The sequence below is a fragment of the Molothrus ater genome, chromosome 3 (assembly GCF_012460135.2).
Source record: "Molothrus ater isolate BHLD 08-10-18 breed brown headed cowbird chromosome 3, BPBGC_Mater_1.1, whole genome shotgun sequence".
In the NCBI taxonomy this organism is placed as follows: Eukaryota; Metazoa; Chordata; class Aves; order Passeriformes; family Icteridae; genus Molothrus; species Molothrus ater.
Genome location: NC_050480.2, coordinates 1,949,434 through 1,957,414, shown reverse-complemented (window position 1 = coordinate 1,957,414; position 7,981 = coordinate 1,949,434). Strand labels below are relative to the sequence as shown.

Sequence of the window (7,981 nt, the reverse complement as noted above, 5' to 3'; positions counted from 1 at the left end):
CCCGCTCGCTCGCTGCCCAGAGACAGCACCTCATCCATGGCCCCAGGCCACCGAGCAGCTCCTGGGGTTGATTTTACAGGTTTGAGGCTACCGGAGAAAACCGGTTCCGAGGGTGCAATGGCAAAGAACAGAAAGGTGTGTTTGTGAGGTGAGGATGTGCTAGAAGAGGCACAGTGTAAAAGTGGATTGAACCGACAGGAAAGGGGCAAAAGCTTCTCCATGAGGCAGATTTCCACAAAAAGTCTTTCTTGCCTTATACACGGTGGTACAGTGATGATGTAAAGGGAAAAAAAACATATCAATGACAGAAAAGAGAAACAGAGATAATAAAGGAAAAAATTCTTTCAGATTAAACTCATACCCTGGAAAAAGACTGCAGAGGTATAAAGGGCACCCACATCATGGGCAGCAAATGGTTACTCTTATGAGAACTATGAAGTTGCGAAGTTGTCAAACCACAGATAATATCACAGGATATTTGCTCCCCTAGGCTTGCTCCCTGATCATGCTCATCTCTTTAGACTGTCTATGCATGCACTTGTCATATCAGACATCCTTGGAGACAGGCACTAGAGAGCTCATGAAGACTTCCAGGGCCTTCTGTCACCTGAGGGCACACAGAGACCTTTAATCACCCCTGCCAGACCCAGCTGGGGCCAATTTCAGGCATTCTACTTAAGCTCAGGCTGAGGGGTAGTTTATCCTTGAGGTCATGGGGAGTAACTCTGCTTTTGCTGCTCCTTGGCACTGGCTTGACTCAGTGGCTTTTTAGATCTTTGTAGGACAGTTTGGTAAACTACCTGCTTATTATTACTTAAATAAAGGCGCCTCTGTAGATGAGCAAATAATTTTGTATGGACTATGGGGTAATATAAAATTCAGGTGTGAATTGGTTGGTGAACAACCAAGCCTGCTGCTCAGCTCAGAAACACATTCTTGGGTTTTGTTCTCTAAACAAATAAAGCAAGATCACAAGCTCTTGATCAAATTGGAAAAAAAAAAATGGTGCTTGGGAGATAATCAATAAAAGGGAAGATGGTTGCCAGGCCAGTCAATAAACATTGACTTTTATCTCCAGGCTGGTCCCAGTCCTGACCTCTTCTAAGTGTAAGTACTATTTCCCTTCCCAGTTACCTGTGAACAGCTGACTCGAGAGAAGAGGCTGTAGAGTTTGATGTCAGCCTAGTCCTACTGTGCCAGGAGGGCTGGGGTCATGTTCCACCTGAACTGCTCTGGGACTGCTGAAAAAATCTCTGTCTCCTATCTGCCAGATCCCTTGGAGAGGAAATGCACTTGCTGGATGAAGAAAAAAAGATGTGGAAAAAGCCAGAAGACAAGGAGGCTGGGGTAAGTTCTCTGTGAATCTAACATAAAGAGTTGCAAGGAAATAGGTGGGTTTTCACTCAACACTGATCATATCTCCAGCATCTGAGGCAGTGATGGTTTACATCTGAGGAGCTGCAAATTAGGGAGTGTTTTGGAGGCAGCATTTTCATTTTCAGTCATCTTTCAGGAGGCTGAGGAAACCAGATTTGGAGACTTGTAATAATCTCATCCTTTGAGAGGTGAGTGGGGGAAACTGTAATTGAGGAATAACTGTTCTCTTCCAGAGTTCCCATGGAGAAGGATGGGAAATGAAACCTCCATTTGCAGCTTCTTTACAGTTTATATGCTCAAAGCTTCCTTTGGTCAGGAATGAAGTTTACTGGATATAGGCAGTGTTAATTTATTCTTGGGGTTACTCAGCTGAGGCTGAATGGGATCTGGTTAGAGTTTGATTCCTTTTCCGAAGGGTCTACTAAACATCTATAGCTGAGAGTCTCTTAGTAGACAGATGTATGGTTTTGGGAGAATAGGCAGTAACATGACAAAGGCAGAATAATAAATACTGAATTTTTGGTAAAATGTGTATTTCTTATTCCAATGTATTTTTAATAGCTTTTCTTAGGCCAGTGTCATAAATTATCACCAAGTGATGATTTAATCATGTAAGACTGGCTCTATTGTTTTGTCAATGCTCTTGTTAGAAAACACAATGTCTGGAGAAATGTTTTCTCTTTTTTCATAGGCCTCTTCATTTCTATTATGATTTTTTCTTAACTATAGGAAAAAAAAATGCTCAGTATTTAATTTTGGGTACTCTTGGGCTCACCCCAGTTTGTGGATGCATGTTTTCCAAATTGCCATTCCTCTCCAGCTTGCCTTACTTAGATTCTCTACATTTTCCATGCAATAGCTGTAATGCTTCCTCCTCCTCCCAGAGCAGCATTTCCCACTCGGGGTTTGCCAGGCTGTGGCAAAAGCAGATCTAGAGCACAGCCACAGGGGGATGGGGAACAGCAGCACCTGTGCAAGTGCTGCATTTCCCCCAAGGCTCTTCAGGCACTCAATAACTTCAGCTTTTCCAAGGAATTACTTGTGGGAGTGCCAAGAGTTTGGAGAGCAGTTGGTGAGTTCTCGGTGTAGGGAAAGTTACAGAAAGAAGTTTGTAAAATATTGAAATGTCCCTGCCAGTAGCTGACACTTGTAAGTTTCCTAAGGCCTTGAAGAAGTGACTGTTGTTGTACTGAGTGTCTGGGCTTAGATTGCAGGAGAGGGCTAAAGCTGAGCAGAGAATGTCAGTGCCATGTTCTCATATCCTGTAGCTGGTCACTGGAGATCTTTCTTCACATACTGGCATCAAAACCAAAGAGGGTAGATGTGAAAGAGTGGTGCCCTCCCTCCCCATGGAAAACTTGTTATTTTGTGATGTGATTTCTGAAATCTGTGCTTGGGAGGCAGATGATTTTTGTTGTGCTAAATGTAAGTATATTCCACTTGCTGTAGGCAAAGAAGTGAAGTGTGTATCTCTGTGTCCCCCCCCCATTACTGACAGAGAAATTAATCAATGCAAACCCTGGCATGAGCACCAGGCACTACTGACAAAGTAGTGAGAAAAGCTGATCTGTACCACACAGAGCCTTTGTGTTGAAAATCTGCCCTCTGATAAATATTCACGGGTGGGAGGTGGCCATGCTTTATCTTTTGGTATCCTTTGGCTGTACTGCTGCTTGGTGGCACCAAGAAAAATTCAGTTCCTGTAAGAGAAAAATCTAAATCCTGTAAGTGGTACCTGGATTAAGAGGAACAATAAAACCCCCTCAGTCTCTTGGTTTAGGAGCGTTGAAGCTGCTGTTGCAGATCTGAACTGGGGTCTGAGGCTGAAGCATTGGGGTGCCCCTTGGTACAGAACAGGCAGCACTGACCCATAATGAGTCAAGCTCACAGAGGGTGTCTCTGTCCCCACCCTCTGGGTGTTGGGACTTGTGGGAGTTTTCAAACTCTGCTGTGGGGGCTTTTTTCTGTCTCTGGCTGGCTCATGCTTGAAAAGCACCACATAGTGAAACACTTCCCTGCCTGGTGCAGAGGCTGAGTCACTTAACACTGCTACCAAAACCCCCTTCCCTAGGGGGAACTGAGAAGGGTGAGAGGAAGGGACCAGAGCAGACCCAGGAGGGAACTGCCCAAAAAGGACCATGTCTGTGAGCATGTTCCCCAGACAGCTGACTGGTGACACAGACCTCTCTCATGCTGCTTTCAGCTGAAGCAATAAGGCTTTGCAAAGCTAGAGTTACAAACAGAACTATTTTTCATGACCAAGGATGAACTCATCCTACTATTCAGCTTTTTTGCCTTTCTTCAGTCTGGTGGTTGTAAAACAGAGCCAAAAAAAAAAAGGTGGTTTAGACTGTCTTTTAGGCTTTTAAAAAAAGTGTAGCTTGGTTGTCAAATCTGTTATGTGGTGTAAGACTTTCAGAAATTCTTGGTGTTACCTTTTCTGTGCTCCTGTTAGTCAGGGCTACAGGGAGGTGGTACCAAGCTAATATTGAAAATTTTCCTCCTAAATATGTATCTGCATGGTTAATTAAAGGAAATACATTTTCCTTTTCCACCCTTGGAGGCCAAGCACCTGCTGTGAGGCTGTAAAATTTATGAGTTAAAAGTTGTTAATGCCTGACTGTGTACATAAAAGTTAAAGGCTACAAGAGACAGCATCACATCAAATGGTGGCCAGTGGGTTGAGTTTGCATTCCCTGTGGGGTGTTTCTTGTGGATTCTGTCATGGCTGATGGGAATGTCTTGCAGTTTTAATCTCAGCTGTAGAACCAAGTAAAGAAAGAATCCCAAAAGCTAACACAGGATTTGGTACTATCCTTTCCAAAACAGGAATGAGAAAGGCTGGGTTCAGAATAATTGTCTGATTGCGTGCTGTTATTATAACTATTTTCTTTAGGATACTGGCTCTCAGCTGGAGTGACACTCTGAGATATTATCTGATGCTGGATTGAGGCTATTGGGATGGGAGCTTTTAAGATAAATAGACTCACCTTTGTTTGACCTCTTCAGTTTGAAATTGCTCATATTAATAGTACCCTAAATCATTCTTTGTCCTTTACAGATGCTTTAAATATAACAGCTATATTTACATGATCTAAACGAAACTGAAAGTTCTGTGTCTGTGCAGATGAACTAAAGATAGTGTTTTGCCCTGAGGAGCTGAAACTGAACTAGGGGGCAGGGTGGAATGTAAAAGTGGTCTCACTCCATTCCCAGGGAAAGCACAATGGCAGGAGGTTGCAGAGAGGCTCTGTTGTAAATCAGCTCTTTCTGAGCCACAGGTGGCAGAGGCAGAGTTGCACAGGTGTCCCCTACTGCAGCCCTCAGCCCTGGCTCAGGCTGCTGGGAGCCAAGGGCTGCTCCCTCAGGGCAGAGCTTGGGAACACAGCCCCGAGTATCCCCAGGACTCTGGTGCAGGTGGGATCTGAGCCGGCTTCCACTGAGCTGCTCCTGCCTTCTCCTGACCTTTGGGCACAGCCCTGGGGAGAGCTGAGCTGCTGCTGCCGCAGTTCTCCCTCTGCTGGGCCACACAGGTGTGCCCTGGGGGGACCTGGGGATTGGGTTTGAGGGAAGAGCTCTTCCCTGCTCCCTACGACTGACTCGGTGTGGAGGAGAAGGCAGCACTGTCTGAGTTGTGAAATGTATCAGCAAACTTGGGATGCTGCTGTGGAAGGGGGTTGTGCAACTTTCCTGAGTGAATAATGCCTATGAAAGCAATGCAAATGCTGTGTTGCTAGTGTTGCTAAACTTGGGTTTCCATCCAACTGTGCAAATATACTTTTTATTTTTTTTTTAATGCTAGACCCAGCCTTTTAAATATAGAAGCTTTAAATAAGACTTCCCTGTGTCTATTCCTGCACCTAAATCAGCATTTTCCAGAGGCTGAGCAGCACCTGGAGTTCCCCTAAGGCATGTGACTTGTGAAAGCTGTAGTGTAATTAACACTCTGAAAAATCATGTTGCAGATTCATGTGCCTAAGGGTAGGGTTTTTCCCCGTTTTTTTTCTTTTTCTCTCCCCCACCCCTTCCAGTCTCTGGCTGGATTACCAACTCCTACAGTTTTATTGTTACCCTTGTGTTAATTCGTGTCTCTTAGAACTTCCTCTCTGAAAGCCAGGCTGGGCTTTGAGAACAGTGAGGAAAACCTCATAATATGGATTCAGGGGTGTTCCAAAACCATTAGCAAGTATTTTATTGACTATTTAAAAACTAATTTAAGGAAGAGTCTTGTCAGTGTGCAGATCCTTAAAAACAGGTGGTGTTTTCAATCCTTGAAGTACTGCTTTAAATATTTCTTTACAAAGGAGCCGTCTCTGAAGATGCCCAAACCAGCAGTTGTTATATAGTGGTGTTACTTCATCTCTTCTTTTCTGGCCCTGACACAATGTTGTGTTTCTTGCCCGTGCTTGCTGAAGGACCAGTCATTATTTTACTTGCTGTGACAGAAGAAAACCGATTTCTTTGTAAGACCGAGCAAGAGTTGGATACTTGCATATGATCCTTTAACTGCTTTTCTTCAAAGCTGAGCTGTGTTTTTTGCAGTTAGAGCTGAGCACTGATAAAAGAGAAACTCCCTAAAGGCAAACTTCTCCCTTGTCCTGACACACTGTACACAAATCTCATTGGGTTCAGCCTTTTCCTCTCTACCTGTGGCTGAATCACATCCTGTCACTCACTCGTGCAGATGTCTGAGGACTGAAGAAATCAAACTTTGCAAGATGTGGTCATCTGAAATACCGAGGGAGCTCTGACTGCCCCAGATGAGGGGCTGGCAGTAATTGCCATCGGGGCCTGCCCAGAAGCCCAGCAGTGCCAGGCATCCCAAGGGCTCTGCTGCTGCTGCTGGGACCAGCCTGGTGACACAGCCCGGCTGTCTGCAGCGGTGCTTTCACCTTCCGAGCTTTTACATCTCCTCGCCTGACCGGCACCTGGAGCTGCTCTTGCTGTGACATCTCCAAAGCACCGCAACGGCAGCAATAGCAATGGTAATACCCGGCAAGAGCAGCGGGGAGCAAACACTTGTGCAAGAGCGTGAGAAGCTCCGGTGTCCCGTGAGACAGCGAGGCTGGGACCAATCCCTGCCTGTGAGCGACCAGCAGGTGCCACTGCAGCTCCGGGAGCAGCGGCACGGGGGACACCTGGTGGCCTTCTCGGATCGCCACGCTGATGAGAGCTTGTGCCGTGCCTCCTGCTACTCCTGGGGGGTGTGAAGGGCACACTCGGGGTACAGCCCCCTTACAGACACATCTGCATCATTAACTCTGAGGGCAGGGGGCGCCCTTCCCACCTAGGACTCTCTGAAATGGTTGTTCTTCCTGTCCGAGTTTCCTGCTTGCCCTTGCCTTGTGATCAAGTGAGATCCATCCTGGTGTTTCTGCCCCGTGCATGAAGGTGTGTAATCAATATTTCCTCTCAGGTTGCTGGTTAGGGCCCAGCAAGCACTGGAGGTTTCTGTCACAACCATGTGCTTGGCATAATTTTCAGGATTTCATAAACACTGGCTACTGCATGTTCACAAAGTAGTGTGAGCAATCAACTTTCTTTAGTATGTAGATGACATCTGGGAGAAAAGATCTTCCATTGAAATATTACTTAATAAGAAATTGATGTCATGATATTTTTTAATATACATATGGGTTTTTTTTGTTTATTAGTTTGGGGTTTTTTCCAGGAAAAGCAAATAGCAGCAGACATGCAGTTTCTTCTGTAGTTCAAACTTTTAAATAGTTTAAAAAAAATATTTTTAACCCCCTGACTGAAGTCTGTCTGGAGCATTATCTATTGAAAAGGTATTTCTTGTTACTCCTATAAAACCTAACCTCATCAGAGGTCTTGCTGGGAGAAGATTCTGGGATTAGAACTGGTGGAGCTGAGCTGCACAGATATTAGATTTTGAGGATGTGGTGATGTAAAGTCTATGTAATTTGAGATTTAGTGTGGAATTTGTTAATGGCAAAAGAAGTTGGCTGTGGTATTGATCTCTCTTTGGGCTTTTACAAGCCTGCTGGTGCTATTCCTGGCACTTTCCCTCACATGGAAGTCTCCCCCTTCCTGTCACATCTCACCATCTCTATCAGGCAGGTGTGTGCAGGGTTTCTGTGGGAGGAGCCCTGCTCTGAGCACCTGTAACCTCAAGGGGCACCCCCAGTGATTTCTCCCTTCCCAGCCTGAATTCCCCTTAACATGAGCCCTTGATCCCAAGGGTAAGGTTATATATTCTGGATTGATGCTTTGAGAAGGCTGCCCTAGAACAGAGGCTGGACAGAGCTGAAGAATAAAGCAGGGATTTATTGGGAGGCCTCAATAGATCCACCTTGGGCAGCACAAGAGCCCAGCCAGGGCTGCACCTCAGGGGAACCAAAATGGTCACAAAATGTACAACCAGTCATGGGGTCTGTCTCCTTTATAAGTTCTGCTCCATTTGCATATTGGAGTTAATTGTTCAATTCCAGCTTTAGCCCATGCAGTCCCATCCTTCTTCTTTTTCTCTCTTCAGGCCCACGTTGTTTGTGCTCTTGGGCCTGAGATTTGGATCATTTGTCCTTGGTCCCCAGCTAGAGAAGGAATTGTTTTGTCTCTCCATTCTGCAGAGAGCTCACCATCC

At 45.4% G+C, this 7,981-nt stretch overlaps 1 protein-coding gene across 1 annotated transcript in view; it reads left to right on the top strand.

The window, feature by feature from the left end:
• The window catches only part of BMP2 (bone morphogenetic protein 2), a 317,130-nt gene that overhangs the window by 34,523 nt on the left and 274,626 nt on the right, over positions 1 to 7,981 (top strand). The gene's annotated exons all lie outside the window — the stretch shown is intronic.